The sequence below is a fragment of the Mytilus californianus genome, unplaced genomic scaffold, assembly GCF_021869535.1.
Source record: "Mytilus californianus isolate M0D057914Y unplaced genomic scaffold, xbMytCali1.0.p SCAF_26, whole genome shotgun sequence".
Classification (NCBI taxonomy): Eukaryota; Metazoa; Mollusca; class Bivalvia; order Mytilida; family Mytilidae; genus Mytilus; species Mytilus californianus.
The window spans coordinates 3686554-3707454 of record NW_026262675.1 but is presented as its reverse complement, the minus strand read 5'-3'; the positions used below and the strand labels follow the sequence as shown (position 1 = coordinate 3707454).

General features: G+C 30.9%; 1 protein-coding gene across 1 annotated transcript in view; it reads right to left on the bottom strand.

The window, feature by feature from the left end:
• Window positions 1-20901, bottom strand: part of LOC127732729 (uncharacterized) — a 38176-nt gene that overhangs the window by 16430 nt on the left and 845 nt on the right. The window lies entirely within an intron of this gene.

The window sequence follows — 20901 nt, the reverse complement described above, 5'->3', positions numbered from 1 at the left end:
TTACATGGTTACTAAAGCTTGTACACAGGAAAAAAAGGAGTGAAAATTTGATTGGTTTACTTCCAGTGATGGTTATTTTCTTATATGTTATGTGAAATTTTGTCTATAGCACTGGACAGGATAAAACTTTACTTATGCCAAGTATTTTTTTTATTTTAAACAAAGATAAATTCTTCACAATTTTTTGAAAAGTGCAAATTTAACATAGACTAATAGGGGAAAATCATTGATGGTATTACACCTTTACTAATGTAACATGTTTGTTATTCTAATTTGTAAGCATAGTCACAATAAGGACATTTTATATTTTAAATGCCGTAGGTTATATGTCTAAAAAGTTTCAAAAATACCTGATGAGCAAAACAATGTTTTAGATTCTAGAAGTGTCTTAAACTATACTTATATGGTATCACATGTGTATATATTTAAATCTGTTTAGGAGTGTATATATGCAAACATAATTATGAACAAGGATGGGAAGAACAACTTTGACTTGAAAGAATTCTGAATTTAAATAGATTTATGTGCTAATAATAACTAGTTACGTATCAAACTATATTTAATTTCATTTATCCAGTTCCCTATATTACATTTTTTTGTTTCAAACTATTTAAAGCAGTATGCAAAAGTAAACTAAATACTGATTATCCATTAAAATGTTCTCAATTCATTGGAAAAACCATAGAATTGATTTTCGGAATTCCCTTTATTATGGACTAACAAACAAAGTAACAATGTATATAAGTAACATTATATTAACAATTTTTTTTTCCATATCAGCATAAATCACCAACAGAACCAATTTGTATCTCTGTACTCATGCATTCATGATTAATGAGTTAGAAATCAGTATATATAACAGGATAGGTACAATGAAACTGCAGAAAAAGGGAAAACCAAAAAAGAATATCAGACACTGCATTATAACTTCATCATATTGTCACAGTATTAGTCATGTGGTACAAGTTTGATCCAAACCGATCTGAAATTATAACCACTTCAAAAGTTACCGATATCATAGTAAAAACCAATATTAGATTATATCGAATCCTTACAAAATAAATTTTTATTACAATAAGCCGAAAATGAATATGTCATCAATAATGAGAAATTGTAGTAGTCTGATTTTCGGACAGGCATGAAATAGGTTAATGCCCTATTCATAAGGACCTTTCATTGATCATGCTGATTTTGTAGTATCAATTTGTTTGCATGAAGATGTGGGGTATATATCATCTTTGTGTATGTGCGTAAAAAACTTCAAACAATTATGTAATAAATAAGAAACCGTTACAAAAGTGACCATTTTCAAACCATTATATGAATATTATTGAATATATCCAATTTCAAAGAAATCTATCATCAGATATAGTATAAAATGGTAAAAAAAGTTCGCCTCCATTTCTTTAAGTGAAAGTGTAGGTTAATAAGAAAGTGTTAATACCATCTAAAATCAAACGGCATGTACAGATCGCCGTATGACCTTAAGTGATGACTCGTGATACATTTCAGAATATATAACCAATAGCAATTCAAATTCAGTCCATGCATAGACAAACATCTAACACAAGCACATACTACCATACATGTAAGCTCCAAACAAAGAAAATAGAGATGCGTGTTACATACATGGTCAAACATCAAAAGAAGCATCTACAACTATAATGAAAGATCCAAACTATAGAGACACATGTTACATACATGGACAAACATCAAAAGGAAGCATATATAACCATGCACGTAATTTTCAAACTATAGAGATACATGTTACTATGGGCGACATATAATAATGTGGCACCTTTGACTCTACTTAAAGGTACTTTGACAACGATCAAAAAGTTATTAATCGTAGAAGAAGATATTGGTATTATTTTGCATGTCCCCAATTATATTATGATCTTTGAATAGAATAATTTGTATTGAAAATGGCAGAGACTGATGCGGTAAACTCCGATTCTTTTATGAATAGATTTTAAAACTAAACAACATACAGATGAAAGTTATAAAACTCGTCATGTGAATCTAAACAGAAATTTGTAGATTTCACATGATTTTATTACTTTATATTATTTATTGTCAGAAATTCGGTATTTTTATGGGTATAAATTATCGAGATGCTCCCTGTCAGTCGACTTGTCTATGTTTTGGTAAAAAAACAGAATGCATATAAATCCCTCTTTAAGAAAAGAAAAATTCCTAAAAAATATTCTTATTTCTCTTTCCAAAGTACTACTCATGATTTTATATTTAAAAATCAGAGGTTAATGACATCTATTGTATCCGAATGGACTTGAATTGAATGATATTACAAAGAAAACAAAATTTTAAAAAATTGAGTCTGATATTATATGATATGACTTTTAAATCGTATGACGATACATGAATAGCAGGAGGTAAATCATATAAAGTTCCGGAACAGTTAGGAGTTCCTACTCCGACAGTGGCACCCTCAGTGCTGCTCGTTTCAAGTAAAATTCCCTGATAAATTGCATTTGGTTTTGTCTTGAAAAAAGAACAGAACGTTATTGTGAAAAAATAAGAGAAGATACCAAGGCACTAATTAAGAAATATAAGTCGGGGAAAAACCGACAAAACAATAGCTAAAAGGAAAAAGATGACCCTACAAACAACTATTAACATAACACGCCACAAAAACCTTTACATATCCGTGGTCATCTATGACGCAAATATATCATAACGGTTAACTAAATCACGATGGCGCCTGTAAAACTTGCGAAAAGATGACAATGGTGAAAAAGAACTTTGTTCAATAACTTCCGTGTAGACAGCCAGCCCTGAATATCGTATCAACTGGGTTATTCAATTTAAACATATTGCATTAAAAAAAAATAACTGAAATATATATAGCAGGCTGAAATCCTATATACATTCTCAACTGGGTTATATACTCTTATGCAGGTTATGTTGCTGGAAAGTTCCTACATCGAAATGGAAAGTTTTCAAGAGGAAAATTGAAATCATCTCTTTTGTCGTACAGTTTAGATCTAAAGCGGCCGTAGCTGTTATTTTCTAGATTTCATTCAAAATATTAAAAAGACCTGAAACTGTAAATGTGCTAACCTGTGTTTTTTTTATATTCAATAAGATAAGATACAATCAACATAGCCACCAAACTTTGGATTATTCAGTGAGAGGACAACTTCTATTTAACAGAAAGTGAAAGTAAAGAATAATTGCGAGCTTCTTTCATTTTTTTTGTAAAGTCCCTGATTATCACAATTACAGTCTTCATCTTTATCTTAGTTTGTCAGTTTAAGGAATCCTACAGTAGTAGTTCTATGACTTTATTTTCCCATCCTTTCCCTCTTCATAGTCCTATAGCACCAGCATTTTCAGTTAGAGTACTCTTTCTTGTCAAAGTTAATACGATATGCCTAAGGAAATTATAAAACTGGTGTAAATTTTGCCAAAAAATTATTCATATGGGATTTTAAAGTCCTGCTTAAAAAATGTTACATACGTAATTTTCCCTTAATCAGAATTAACTGGACTCTGCATGGATCTTTAAGTCCGTTAGTGCATGGCAGAATAAGAAGAGCTGTCAATGCATCTCTTCAGATTCCAAGTTTGCATGTGAGATTCTTTCGATTTCACTTCAAACTAGTCATTTCTTGGTTGGATATATGGATTATTTATCAAATGATCTGTGAGCAACTGAAATTTTCTTATTAATAATCATAGCTTTCTTTTATATTTTAATTACCCTCGATTTGCAATTTAAGCAGTACAAAGCATCGAATTTCATTTTTTATGAACCATTTTCATATAATAATCTTCATTGCTCTCAATGATTGACATATTTTTTGGACAAAACAGAATAATCATACAAATTTCGGATAAGGAATTGTACTATAAAGTCGTGAAGTATTACAGTAATTTGACAACTACCCAGCAACGACCAAAGAGACAAGAATGCGTATATCTACAAAGGTCAACCTACGGATCTTCAACAATGGGCAAAGATCCATACCGTAAGGTCCAGATGCAAAAAAAAAAGTTTTATTAAGTCTAAGAACGTAAAATGACATATATATATATAAACAACGAAGACAACGATGGCACTTGATGACAGGGTATATAATAATAGGACAGACAAATTAAATATATTTCGTTGTTTAACAGTCGTTCGACAGTGTTATAACAGTGTTATTACAACAAAACAGACTATAAAATTGTAAATAGAACTAAGTCATCATAGTCATACCTAAAACAAAGGCACCCAAACAAACAAACAAACCAAACAACAAACAAAAAACCGAAAACAAACAACAAACAAAAAAAAAATCTACATAATATCGATAATTTAATACTGCAAGTTTGGTTCAAAATCCAAGTTCAACTGATAAATAGATCCCGCCTGATTCTTAATTCGTCCCCGGTTTATGGTGGTGTTCGCGTTGCTTAATTCTTAGTTTTCTGTTTAGTGTTTTGTGGACTTTCTTTTCTTTTCGTCATTTTTCTTTTTGGTCATGGAGTTGTCTGTTTTTCTTCGCCTCACTGATTTGATTGCTCTTTTGTATGTGATGCCCCTTTTTTGTCTTAGTCTTGGTTATAAATAATACTTTACTGTATTTAAGTGTAAATAAAAACAAACATCATAATCAATTCAAGAAAAATATAACGTAGTGGCATGCAAAAAATTAAGGTACGACATGATTGATATAATAATACTATATTTTTTTTTTATAATAAAACAACATGATATTTTTATAGAGTAATGACCTATGTTTTGAAGGTATTAAAAGTAATGTAAATTTGGGCTCAAGCTTGAATTATATGCAAATGTTACATGCCATACGCAAAGCCTACATTAAATCTAAAGTTTGGTTTCGAATGTTACTGAATGATGATGCGGTTTAAGGTAAAGAGACCATGACCCATCACTTTGCACATCAGTCCCGGTATTATCTGTCGATCTCAAACCAGCCCTTCGTCTAATGCAATTGATCAAGATTGATATGGGAGTTTTTATATGATATCCGGAATGGGAGGGAAATGTTGCGTGATAATCAAAATTTATAACCATTAAAAATTATATTGAAGACTTCTAATATAGGTACAGATAAAACTCACAAACAAAATTTTTGGTATCTAAAATCAAAAATTTGTAAAATGTTTTTAGTAATTTGCGGTAACAAAATTCTCGGTCCATAAATATTCCAGTTGTACAAAAAATGCATTCATTGAAATTTGAAACGTTACTGTCGATTTGCGTATTGACCGAATTGAGAAATATGCATACGTTACTCAATGAAGTATCGTTCTCAACGCAAAACTTTCTCTTTGGACGTAAAATAAGACAGGACTTTTTTCTGTGAAACATAAATACCTCATTACAGGAAGACAACTTTCGATATACTGGAAGTCTACATTGCAATATTTGCAACTTTATGAAAATTATATAAAAAATTGTTCAAAAAAGCCATAAGGTTTTAATATGATTTATTATAGAGAAGATTGTTCTTTAATGTACCACACTAAACACCTTTATCAGAAAGACAATTAACTTAGGGACCAGGTGATGAGAATTCGTACGAGCCAAACTGTCAACATGTTATCTTGCGAGCCGGATCAAAAAGTCAAAATTGCTATTTCTTCCATTGTAAATTTTACACGTGTTAAATTGTTATCATGATCTGTTTTCAAGCCATATGTCGTTTATCAGATTTATGAAGATATTTATTTCCCTGAAATGGGTTTGATGAAAAGATTTTAAGCTGTTTAAATTATCATTCGTCCATATTCATAGAATAATATTTCATTCTTCTAATAAATAAGTAATGGATAACATACATATATATGCATATATACAGGTTGTAAAGTTTGCAACAAGATAAAACAAAAATACTAATTTTCATAATTCATGAAGTGAGATTCTGTTCGTCTAATTTTTAAAATCTCTGTCCATACTTTAACATTTAAAGATGTAAGAAAAAAAGTGTTCTTTCATTAATATAACATAAGGAGATGTGGTATTAATGCCAATGAGACAACTATTAGAGGCCAAATGACGTAGATGTTAGCAACTACAGGTCATCGTACCGCCTTCAACAATAAGCAATGCAAAACCTATATCGTATAGCAAACTATAAAAGGCCCCAACATGACAAAATGTAGAACAATTCAAAAGAGAAAACCAACGGTCTGTTTAATAGACAAATAACAAACGAAAAACAAATACTATATACAAACAGATTCATAATCAAGCCAAAAACATATTTTCATATGTAAATGGCAACTATTGTATCATTATAAACGTTTACATTTTGCTTCATTACTTCATGAAATAAATATATAAATAATCAATAATATAGAAAAAAAAAGGTTCATTTTGATATATTATTGCAAATTTTATACGCTTCTTAGTAATACTTAATCGGGGGATATTTCTATCTAAAATGAATGTATCTGAAATACAACCAATAATTTCGACAACTTCCAACAGAATTCTATACTTCCAATCGAATGTTGGTTCTAGTTAAGAAAGCGTCTATTGATCAATTTTATCTATAAATGCCCAAACTTGGCTAAATTGAAGTTTTAAGTCATTTTCAAGAGAGTGTTATTTTATTACAATTTCAGAAACAGTTGTAGATCCAAGACTAACAAAAAAGGGAACAGAGGGGCCCAGCACTCAAAACTCAGAAAAATGCACTACCTCACAAATTTTCGGGCCAATACGAAGGGTTGAGGCACCACGAGAAATACGACATATTGTTGTTACAGTCTCAAGTAACACACCTGTAGTTGTGATGCTGTAACTAGGTTTTAGGAAAGACTGACACATTTCTTTTGAAAATGGACCTAGTGTGCAATAATTCAGGGAAATTGCTCCATCAACTGATAAAAGGTTATATAAGGATGTTAAAAATGAAGAAAATAACCAGAAAAATCAGATGTATGCTTATTTTCAAAAGGTAGTTAAGCAACTGCAGTAGTATTAATGACTGAATTAACAGAGAAACTATCCTTAATATAAATGCAACGAAGTCCTACAACATAATGTATCAAGTAAACAAATCTTTAAACAGAGAAATTCTAACAAACGATGTCACATAACATGATTTTTTTGGCGTTGTGGAACATGTCACACAACTTCCCCAGGTGTGACAACAGAGATAAATGAATTTTCAAGGAAATAATGTGCAAATCATATTAGTATCTCAACAAACAAAGTGGATTTTTGTATATAAATCTGGACGTTGGTTTTTTCGTTTGAATTGGTTTTTTTTCATTTTATTCGTGCCAAGCCTTTTATACTTTGACATGGGATTTGATTTTTGCTTATTGTTGAAGGCTGTATGGTGACATAAAGTTGCTAAAATCTATGTGATTTTGTCTCTACTGGATAGCTGTCTCATTGCCAGTCATACCACATGCCTTTTTAATAAGATTTTTTTAATTTGAAAAGGTACTCCATCGCTGAAAGCCGTTTGGTGTCTTCTTAATGTATACATGGTATATGTATACCTGCGTTGATAAGCTTCTTGTTCGTTGGCATTTGCAAAATAACATATTTTTAAGTATCTGTTAAACTTTGCAAATAATTTATGGTCGAAAATTGCTAATATTTGTATAAGTCCCTTTCTTTACTTCTGAAATATTATAAGGGCATCGTAAAAAGCTCCTTAACCGTTGCATGTACTGAAAAATCTACTGAGAGTGTTTGAGGTACTTCTCAAACTATAACAATTGCTTATTATTAAAAAGCTTCACATCAATAATTGTCCATTTCAACTGTGGCTGTTTCCGGAACTTCTTCTTGATTTCAATCTTTCTATTTACAAATCATTGTTTTAACTATAGAAATAAATAGCATACAATATGCTGCAAATGTGTCTAGATTTTTTTTTCATGTGTTATATAACGATGACATTAAATATTTAAGGCGCATCCTTTACTTGTTTAGTAAATACTTATGCAGTTCAAATTCTTTGGTTTGAAAGGATACTGAAAGTGCAATTTTAACAGGGAAATATAGCAGCATTGATGCCCAAAATAGGTAAGTATTTTATACATAATCATTGATAATATAAATATAGATACATTTTGTAAATCAAAATTGTGCTTATTTTTAAATTTGATAAAATCTGACATCAAAGCTAAACAGCTAATCATTATAGATGCGGATCCAGGATTTTGAAAGGGGGAGGCTCAAAACTAGGCAACGTTTGGGGTGTGACATGTAAAAAGTCTATGCATTAGCCATATATGTAGCTTCATAAGGGGAACCCGGGCCCCCTGCTACCCCACCCCCCTCAATCCGCAACTGCATTACGCATTTTCGCTAGCCAAGGGCTACGATCCGGTGTCCTACTCTCAAAGCCGGATCGTAATCCTTGGATACAAAGATGATCATTAAATAACAACACTTCTAACATGACCACTGACTTTTCCAAAAAATAGAGTGTTGTGTTACTTTAAATTGACAACAGTTTCGCGTTTTATTTATTAATATCATTCTTGTGGTTGGTATTAAGATAAAAATTGGCTGCAAACTAGTGTTGATTAGCAACTTATACAGCAGACGAGATGAACGATCCCATTGTGTCTGAATATCTTTTGTTCGTTTTGTTTGTTGTTCTTTTGAATCTTTTTTTAAGTCTTGTAGATCAAGTGTTTGACATTGGTGTTTGTGTTGAACCTGCTAAAAAAAACTTCGACCAAAAATATGAATAACAACGACAACTACCGCTATTATAATGATCATAATGCCATCCTCATCTTATTATAATTATTTTTTTTATTATTATTATCCTGTAATTAAAAAATAATCCCAATTAAACATGTCATAATTATTTCGACCTTAATTCACCGTGAGTTTTGTAAGAGAGAAAGATCCGAAAAGACTATTTATTAAGTTTTACACTTACCAAACTGTCCTTTGTTTCCACAAAACATTACTACAGAATAAGGTTTCCAGGCTATTTTCTTTCAAATAATTGCAAGTAAATATAAATTGGGAAAACACCATGTGCTCTCTTTCGTTATTAATAGACAGTAGTTTAAAATGTTTTGTGTAAAAATTTGCAAAAAATCATAAACAAATGCACATTTAAAGGTTTTCTTATAAACGTTTGAAGCAACAGGTTGGCAAGTTTCGATATGTTCTGTTTCATAAATAGAAATATGTTAAACATTGGAATTTTATGGGGTTAATAAAAATTCAGTTATCATATATTTACTAAAGTTCTCCTGTTGACAAATATTCGCTTTCATTTTCATGATACCTCCTGCAAATCATAATTTTCCTACTTCTATTGTTGTTTCCAATACGCAATGAGTGTCAGGCAATTGTCGTTTTTCATTTACCTAAAAAGCTGTAACAATTTACCCTGCGAAAAGAGAAACGCATAGGTCCGATCAATTTTTAAAATAAAGCTGGCTTTATGGAAATGAATGTTTGAGAGTGCATTTCTCAGTTGGTTTGAACTACGTTTGTGTGCATTGGTACTAAATATTGCTAAAACATTGTAACAGGGATACAAAAATCATAAATTGGAAGAACACGTTTAGGAATGATCATTCAAGTCCTTCTATTCATTGCTGAAAGTTATGTATATTTGTGATTTAGATTTTAATATATATTGTACAGACTGTTGGCTGTTGTTGAAGACCGTTTGTTGACCTATGATTTGTTTTTGTTGTGTCCGTCGCTGAGCTGTTGTCTCGTATTATTCATATATAAAGTTTTATTTACATTTATTCAATGAGTATAAAAATAAGGAGATGTGGTAAAACCATATGATTGCCAATGAAACAGATATCCACAAGAGTTCAAATGAAGTGGATGTAAGCAATATAGCCCATCGTAGCGCCCTCAAGAATGAGAGAAACTCGTACCTTATAGTGGGCTATAGAAGGGTCCGACATAAAAAAAATGTAAAGCAGTTCAAATGAGAAAACTAGCGGCCTAATTTATAACAAAACAGTTTACGAAGAACAATTATGACAGACATGAACCAATGTCAACCACTGGCGGTTTGGGCCACAAAGACTAAGATAAATGTATAATGCATCCAAAGATAAAGAAGTAATTGACCCTTTTCCTTAAAATCTTAATATATTATTGTAATGATAACAGCAATGTTTTGTGCTGCTTAGGTCAACAACCCCGTAAATCAAAACGACAATCATAAATATATCATCTCATAAAATTTGTTAATGAAAATATTACATGTAGTTGTACAAAAAAATGTATATATATATCATATCTTTAAAAGTCTCTCATTAATCTCTCTATAATTGTGCATAAATTGCATATGTTTTTTTGCTTTATGTATTCTATGTTAATCTTATATGTTTGTATGTGGTGACACAAAATAAAATGTTGAATCTGAATCCGTTATTAACAGTAGCATCCCTTTTTGAATGCAGTTTGAGTCATCAACTCTTAATCATAAACACTGAGGAGATCTGAGTATTACAAAGTATCATAAGTTGGTAGCAACTTATTTTCATATGAATTTTTTCAATATAAAAAACAATGGTCAAAGTTATTGTTATAATAGTTATATGTGTCCATTTACATAGTTATGTAGGGTAAATCTACTTGTATTTTCTTTTAAACTTAAAATAAACTAAATGAAATGTAAACAAATCAAGTTTGCTTCTTTTGCGTGTTTTAAAACAAAAGAAACATTACATTTTTTAAACGAGACACTTCTGACACAATGGTTGTTCTTTTAAGATCATTGGTTTTAGAAGAGAAGATTTAAACTAGAGGCACTAAAGACCATGTGTCGCTCACTTAGGTTTGTGTGTTGCAACAATGGACGCTCTCCATCATTTTGGACTTGAAAAGAAAACATGACAAAAATATTTTATTTTTGTAGATTTATATTACTGATCCGTGATCTTTCTGTTTACAGTTTCTCTCTCTCTATCTTATTTAGTTTTTTCCCAAAACACAAAAAAAAAAGGAAAAATCTTCGTCATTTAAGGGCAATCACCTCTATAAGGAGTCTACTAACGATTTCAGCAAAATTTGACTAATTTGTAGATCTTGTCTTACTGTTCTTTTTGAGTGTTTATCTATCTTTTAAAGTTTTCAAGATAATAAGCAAAAATGCAAACAAATTCGTAAAAATTATCATTGAAGAACAAGAACTCCAATAAGAAGTCGACTGACGATTTCGGCTGACTTATTTGTAGATCTTTTCCAAACTGATTGAAATACAGTTCCTTTGTTCAAGCTTGTCAGCAAAGCTTGGACACAGGATCTGTATTTAATCAGAAATAGATATTTTCTTGCGGATATTTTTTTGCTATTTAAAGTGTCTATCTATGTATTACAGTTTTTTTTTAATAATATAGGCAAAAACACTAAAAATCGTCACTTAATAGCAATAACACAAATGAGGAGTCCACTGACGATGTTGGCCATTACTTAATTGTTGATCTTATCTTGCTGATTATTTTTTATCTATCTATTATAGTTTTTTTTTAAGATAATAGACAAAAACGCAAAAAAATGGTAAAAAGCACAATAAAAGGGCAAAAACTCAAATAAAGAGTTGTCTGGCGATTACGGGCGTCGGCCTTGTGATCTTATTTGTAGATCTTGTCTTGCTAGTCATTTTTGCTATTTAAAGTGTCTCTCTATCTATTATACATTTCAAGATAATGGGCAAAAACACTAAAAATTGGTCAGAAAAAACGTAATCAAAGAGATGCAATAACTTCAAGAAGGAGTTGTCGGACGATTTCAGTCCTTTTGATTTATTTAGATATCTTGTCTTGCTGATAATTTTTGCTATTTAAGTTTCTATCTATCTATTAGTCTTTTTAAGATATTGGGCAAAAATTCCAAAAACAAATGATAAAAATCGCCATTTAAAGGCAATAACTCCAATAATGAGTCGCCTGGCAGTTTTGATTTAAATAAACAATAGGAAGATATCTCAACATCCAGAACATATTTACCCCTGTCAGCGATTTTCAAGACAATAAATAAAATTTGCATTTAACCCCTATGTTCTATTTTTAGCCATGTCGGCCATGTTGGTTGGCAGGCGAGTCATCGGACACATTATTAGATACTCCAATGGTGATTGTGGTAAAATGGGTTATAAGACGTAGTAGTTTCAGAGGAGAACATTTTGGTAAAAGCTAACGTGCTACAACGGCAGACGACGGACGCCAAGTAATGAGAAAAGCTCACTTGGCCCTTTGAGCTAAAAAGTGATATGACGACGTCAGGCGTAACATGATGAGAAAAGCTCACATATGCCATTTATGTCAGATAAAGGATACGAACTATCTGCATGTTTAGCATCAGTAATATATGTTTCAATAACTTATAGGGCAGAGGCTGACAGTGGGAAGTTTCGTACTATGTTTATCTATAACACCATAATGACAAAACACACGTACATGTATATGGGAGATCTTCGATGAATATACAATCACCATACAGAATGTAGCAAAGTAATTATTTTCAATACTTCTCGCGGCATAGGATAAGTTATGCCACATTTCAATAGAGATTGGTAGCAAAGTAATCAATCCATCCTTATTAGTGTTAAAACGCAAAACATTGAAATAAAAATTAGTAGTATTCTATCTAGAAGAATGACAGTCATAATGATCGCTATCCTACGTTTTTAAACTACTACTGAGTCGGTACCGCTGCTGGACTACCAATCCCCGAAGGTAATATCGTCTCGTGACCAATGCTTAGGCACTGATATGATTTAAATGATACATATGAACTGTAAATTCCTAACTTCCTCGGGGACAAGAGCATTTCTTATGGTGAATATTTTTGGTTTTGGGCTACTAGTTTTTAATATAAAGTATGATTGTGGTAAGTCAAACAATCATATTAACCTCAAACCTTTTACTTTCTATGTTTTCTAACGTTATATTATATTTTTGGCTTTCCAGAATTTTTATCTCGACTGTTCCTGATGAAGGTTATTTCAGTAAAAGGTGCGCGCGTCGTTCTCACTGGAATATGTATCCTACGTTTCTCTAAAGATTTATAAAGAACGACATTTGATACGTAGAACACAACGAAAACATGAAGCCACCAGTTAAGTTTAAATCATTAACATATAATTTCAAACAACAAGTGAAGCAATAGAACTTACGCTAAAATTCTGGCAGGCCCTGATTGTGGCTAATCATCCAACGTTATATTACCAAAACAAACATAGAATTTGCCCTGCTACAGAACTTAGAATGTTTCCCGAAATTTAAAGCCATACTACATTGAAATGTAACACACTCAATAATAATTTTCATCAGAACCTTTATTTCTATCTTTGAAATTTGTGGTTGGTGAACTTTTTCGTTTTAATCCAAATTCTCGTAAAGCTTATATACAGTATGATGGCTTCTATATCATTAATAATAGTAACAGGTTTCAAACACTTGTTCAGCTATTAATTATGTGTAAATTTATGGTTGAAATGTTTTCTGAGGGTGTCTGACTTGACGTATTGGTAAACTACCAGCCAAATAAACCTCGTTGTTATAATTATTTCCCTTTAACAACTACATGTAGTCGTAGGTGTACCCCATCGACATGCAGTTTCACTATTTAGTATTACAGTTTTTGCACAATATCGAGTGCAAATAGCATGTGTAACAGTTTAGGGATTTAAGAAATATTTTGACATTTATATCTAACACCACACCATTACAATAAGGACGATGAGGCATTCCTTATCTTTATTATGTGTGCATTGTGTTTTGTTTTATTTCAAATTTTGGTATGAATCAAACAAATGAAATGCATACAAGCAGTTCTAGTCCCCATTACTACCTTGGAATGCTCCTTAAACATTTCAGATATGTTACCGGATAATTTTATTTCAACTAATGATATACTAATATACTAATTATTTTTGAAAGTGAATTTTGACTTAATAATAATAATAATAATAATAATTATAATAATAATAATAATAATAATAATAATAAACTAGAATATGCAAGCAATAGTATTCATGTTTTTGTCTATTGAGAATTTTGGTGTTAGTATCAAATATGTGATAGTCTTTGTTGAACTTACTTGTCTAGACTCGGATCTGTTTAGATATTGTTGTATACGGTCATAAGGTGAGCCGGGCTCATAGCCATAGCTGAAGACCGCATTATAACTTCTACACGTCTATTTGGGTTAATTTAAGTTTGTTGTTGGATTGCTGTCTAGTATGTTTACCTTATTTTTTTTCATTCATATACCTGTTATTCATTGGTTAAAACTACCAATGAACGCATGAAAGCACTTCTTGTTTGATCTAAAGGAGATTTAATGGTTTCCTTATATATATTCTGTTTTTGGTCAAAGGTCAAGCACATTTATGCAGCTGCTGTCAACTGAAAAAAAAGTTTCTTCGTATGGAAATTACAAATTTCTCATATAATTTTGTCAAAATGCAGTTGAATATCAAATTAGTTTATGAACATGTACTTTGTCCCTTATACACCTATATACAACGCTCATAATTAGTCAAAAATGTGTTTGAAATATATAATCATTATATCTATATATATATATATGTATAGCTGAACTCGAACTGGTTAATAATATCGTATAATGGTAAAAGTTTGGTTTTACTGGTTCGTGATAATTATAATACTACAAACAAAATAGTTCAGCTATCTACAGTAGATTTCGCCATACACATGTTATATATAGTATGCGAATCTTCGCGCAGATTTTAATGGGTTGAAAAGACTCAAAATGTCTTAGAAATTCTGGCTTTTTTATTCGTTTGTTTTTATTTATATTTTTAGAATGAGGTAGGTCGCTTTCTCCTACGCAAGTTTCACTCCCAGATCAAAATCAGAATTTGTTGTTAAAACCTACTTGGCTATTTCTTATAAAGTGTTTCACATTTTGTCAACCCTGGACCTACTAAAGCTCAATATAGCGAACTATAAATGTTTGAATTTATGTTTATATGTAAGACAATATATAGCTTTACCTCAGGAAGAATCAATTTTGGTTTTGGTTAAGAATGGTCTTTCCTTTTCATTTGTTTTAGGGGTGAGGGGTGGGGTAACCAAAACAATGATGCGGAAAGATACCACGAGGACAAATTGTCAAAACCTATCAAAATTGTAGTTTTGAGCCAATGCGGACATAAATAATTTAGTCACAAGTAAACAGAACGCTACAATATCGTTAGAAACTTAAAAAAAGTTCAAACATGAAGTTATACTGTGAATTTTAGTAAAAATTGAACAACTTATTAAACATGGATCTAGTGTTAAATAAATTCAAAGCAAATTGGCCCTACCACTTTAATCTTCTTCGATTTTTATAGTAGACCTTAATTTTATACTTATATTTCATTTATAAAAAAACCTACAAAAATGCATTTTTATCCTACACAGAACAAGTATACATTTAATAAATTTGGAATTGAGATCCCATTTAATTATAGCAAAATTATTTTTAAGTGTCCATTTTTTTTTTTATCTTTTTCAGTAATTTAATGGGACTTTTTGTCTCCCGTTTAACATGTACATTCTCTATACCAAGCCTCTTTTTCAGTGTAAAAGACGAAAAGAAATAGACATGGGAGACGTTTATTTTCTACTTTTTGTGTTCTGGTTACATTTCCTGTCTATTAAGAAGTTGTTTGTGGGGATCTACATGGTCTAGAAATAGTCAGTCATTCTATACCCATTTTCAGTACGTATCGTCATGCTCTCAAGTAGTAATGAATAGAGTAAAATATGAATACAATAAAAATATGAACTTTCAGCTTATTTTAAAGCTTGAGTTTGTAATAAAAATCTTTTAACGTTATCCTTTAGTAAAAAATGTTTTCCTAGAATAACTTTTCATTTTGCTCTAATATTTCTTGGAAGTATGATGGTTTGACAGAAAAAACCCAATATCTACGGTTAATGGTGCATTCACGAAAAATAAGCAATAAAACGTTTATTCTTCAAATCTTACGATACGTATTTCAGGACACAACTGCATGTGGATTTTCTTATACTTCAAATTATATCGATATTTTGTGATTTACAAGATTTGCTTGTATAGGAATTCAACAGAAAGAAAATAGGTTCTTACTGTATTTATTTTCTATCACTAAATTATTCCTCATATGAAAAGCAAACGGGTCAATAGTTTCAACATATTCTATGGTATATTAAGTTGGGATTGATTTTGGTACGAAGCCCTATCTCTATCCCCCTTCAGCCTCCCCGTAACAAAAACGCAAGGCAAATTAACTGATACTATATATAAAGGAAAAGTGTGAGAGTTTTCCCTAACCTCTGTCGCGTTTACTATTCGTCTAAATATATGCATTAATGGGAAACGTAGACGAGGAGTGCTTCATGAAGGTGCTATTATCCTCTCATGAATCGTTTTCATGACTGTTTTCTTCTTCGCATTAAACTGTACGAGGTTCTCTGTTAGTTTTCTTCTGTAGTCATAATCAATATATGCTCTTACTTTGTTCTTCTGTTTTTCTAAAGGGCAGTTTTACTGACTCCTGATTTAATGCAATCAACAATATTCCATTTAATTCTTGCAACGATTTCAAAATGCATATGACAGGCGTATGTTGCGCTCTTGGTGCAGTATTTTATATTTTTTGCATGATTTTGTATCCTGGTTATCAAACTCATATCACATAATTTAACAGTAAAACGATATAGATGACATGGGATCAGCAGTTGCTTAGAAAACGTAACGGTCGGACAGAAGTGATACCCAAACCATATTTTTTTTTCGAAAAGAGGATTTTAAAAAAAAGATTTCACAATCCATGTATATAGGGGGGATTCTTACAACATAACACACACGTATATATCTATACAAAAATTAAAGTTAATAAACAATCTTTAAGATGTTTTAACAAATAAAATCATTTGGAAACAATGCGATGTAAAAATCGCAGTTATTTGGCTGGCTTGATATTCTTGGAACGTAAAGGGTATCTGTTACTCAAAAGCACTTCAATTTTGCACTAAATATACAAACTGGGCCAAAACGGAATTTATAGAAATTCAATATAAAACTATTTGCAAAAAATACCTTACCATAAAATTTGCTTTACATGCTATAAATCAGTATGTATTGTATTGATATCTATGTTTGTGTGTAATGCACACGTGTGTCTACGACATAATTTTTTAGTTAAATAAAAAGTTGAATCTAAAAACTAAGAAATATGTGCATTGTATCTGTACAATATTTAGTGCAGACAACAGCTGATTATAATTGTTTTTGAGTTGTCACACATGCTATATTTAAGTGAAATTATCAACAATACATTTAAAGTTGCGTTACACAGGCTTGGTCAGTTGTCAGTTTTGCATTTATATGCAATATAAAAATAAGAAGAATTAGATGTGTATGATTGGAAATGAGTTAACTGTCCACCAGAGACCAAATGATGTAGAATATAACAACTATAAGTCACCGTACGGCCTTCAACAATGAGCAAACACCATACCGCATGGCAAGCTATACAAGGCCCCGAAATGACAAATGTAAAACAATTCAAACGAGATATATAACAGCCTAATGTATGTACAAAACAAAAAAACGAAAAACAAACATAAATATATAGCAACAAACAACAACCACTAATTCACAGGCTCCTGACTTGGGACAGGATTGGACTATTTATAACAATCGGAGATTTCGCTGATTTTATCATCATGGTTTTCGAAGACGATTTTATTCAAAGCAAGCCTCCATTCTCTTATATGAAAACTTGCCTAAAACTAAAATATAACGACAAAAAAAAATGGTTGCGATTTATACTGGCAACAATTTCTCTGAAAAATAATCTAGAAAATTCGACAGAATAAAATAATAAGAATTTCCTTACAAAGGTTGGTAATTTAAAATGAAGAGTTACTAAAAAAATATCGAGTGAAAAAACATTGTGTACTTAAAAAAAACAGTGTGTATTTAAAAATAATTCCACACCATGTAATGGCATAAACATGTAAAGATTTGTCACCTTCAAATGATAAAAAAACGCATCTCAATTTTTCGATAATTTCCTGAATTATTTTGATTTTTTATCTCTAGAGGTTTGGGATCTTAAAATATAACTTTAAATGATTATGTTGATATTCAATAAAAATATTTAGAATAACATTTTATATATGTGAGATAATTTTACATCATTGTCATTGAACATCGTGGCCATATTTCACTATCCTGACATTCTTAAATATCAAAACATTCTTGTCTTCACAGTTCTTTTAAAACTTTGTGGGACAAAATAAAGACGTTTGATTTGTGTTTTAATTTTTCCCTTCAATCTGTCCATCAAAATTTTCTTGTCTTCAAGGTTTTTTTTCTTCAAAACATTGTGGGACAAAACGAAACGTTTAATTGGTATTTTTATTTTTTTTTATTATCAATTATCAAATATGAGCAAGAAAATTTTTTTTTTAAGGAAATAAGTGTCTTTTATAACACTTAAATTGAAAATTCATCAGATGACAATTTTATATTTTAAAACCGGGTTTTTTTATTTATTCTATTTTTATTATAAATTTCTGTCCTACATTTTGCCGTGAACATTATGAGAGGGCATATTTATCGTTGTGCCCAATGACCTAAACTTTCATGTCTTCCTAGTATCGATTATATGTTAATAAATGTTGCATTATATCAATATGTTATACTTTTATGATAATTCGTTATAAGTCAGTGAACTTCGTAAACTGATAACAAAAGTATAAAATCACATCTAAAATAACAATGCATTACATAATATATCTATATATCAATAAAATATATTCAGCTGCTTTTGTTTAACCTGCTACAGGAACTTCACCCCGCTTCTATTTGGTGAACAGATAATTTCTCGTATACAGATATAAAAATCATAAGTACAAGAAGAGCATAAAGAAAATAAATGATGGAAAGAAAGCTGGTCTCTGGATTGGCATAGAATGCTCATGCAATACCACTCCGGAAAAAGTGTCGCCTTGTCTTTCTGTGACAGAGTGAGGGTTTTGGTTATGATGGAAATCCCTGTTTTTGTAAATTTCCTATGACTTTAGTATAATTAGTAGATATAAGAAGATATGGTATGAGTGTCAATGGGACAACTCTCCATCCAAGTCACAATTTGTAAAAGTAAACCATTATAGGTCAAAGTACGGCCTTTGTTGGGCACTTTTTCATATAAGCCGCTTTTTATTCGTAATTATTTACTTTTGTTTTATTGTGAAACGCCACCTCTACTTATGTTTTTGATCTTCATTTAAACTTAAATAAATTTTGCATTTCAAGATATCTCTTAAGCTGTGATGTAATATATTTTTTTTATTTTTCAGACAATAGTTCAGAATCATAGCCTAAAATGTATACAAATGTGTACAAAGAAAATCGACTTTTGATTGAAAATGGAAAACTGTCTTCAGATGGTATCTCGGGACATTTACAGGCGTAATAATACAACAAAAACGATTTCATACTGGGCAGTATCTGATAATACTGGTTATATCTAACTAACGTATCATATTTTTCAACTAAATTATATCTCAATATAATAATTAAACACTCAACGCTTCATTTTGAACGGGAAACTCTTTCTCTACAAAACATCAATTAACAACACCCACCCATGTACACCCTTGCTAACACGCTAAAAAGAATGCGCCACAACAAATTCCCACAATGCAAATACTACTGCACAACACTTGTACAAATATCAACTGTAAACAAATACACAAACTCTATAAATAAAAAAATCGTTTCGTGTTTACAATTCGTTTTCTAAAAACCCAATACACTAATGTCCTTGTAGGTTTACTCCAATTGACCGTAATTGATATATTTTGAAAGATCTATATGTTTTCAGTAATAGATAATGTGTAAATGAATGAAATTTATCACAATGTAGGTAAATAATCTTCCCTGTCTGCGTTTACCATATGAACACTATACATGTATGTATATATGCACATTTGTGCAGTGAAGGTAAACTTTAACCTAGAAAATTGTGCAGCGTCACATGAATAATGTTAGTGACATGCATTGGTGTAGTCTAACATGCAGACATAAGATATCATAGGGCAGACGTTTGAGGCTCAATTGGAGGTGTCTCTTTAGACCTTTTCGCACTTGCGAATTAATGACAGATTGATAAACGAATGAATATTCAATTCAAAATATCATCCATATTTATTGAGACAACCCTATCAGTTCTGAAATGAATATAGCATATCTTTTAAAGAAAAAAATATATTCGTGTGTAACAAATGGGGGTCGGGCAAACATTCTATCATATTTCGAATGTTCTATTATGCATAATAGCTCATACTACACACGTTTAAGTTATCGATATTTATTAGCTAATTCAACTGAGAGATCAAGAATGTATGAACTTAAAAATCTACTTTTAAGATCCCAATCTTACTTCAGATGAAGAATCTGACATAATGAGAAACCTGAATTACTACGTAACTCTTGAATGAATCCTGGTAGATGTGGATATAGTTTTAGATTTCTAGGATTGTATTTAATCCAAGCAAACAAGAGAGCTCTAAGACCTTATCATGCAGTTGCAAGTTTGATTTTGCTATAAATCAGAATATATTGATAAATATAATGGGTTTATTTTAATTGTAAACGTTGTTGTCACTGTGATGAAAAGATGTCTCATATTGGCAATCACACCATATCTTCTTATTTTATAAGAAAAAAAAACTGTCACAGACGTGTTCAGGTCTCACTGAATGTCTGAACAAAAAAGGAATCAATTGGCTATTTTGAGGCTACTGGTAGTGCTTAATATCTTTTATTTCTATAACTAACATAATATAAGAAGGACAGAGCTAACTGATCATGAACATTTAAGAAAATGGCGCCTCCGAATTTTAGGCTGGTTAAATTCAATCTTTTCTATGACTATAAATAAGTGGGGATTG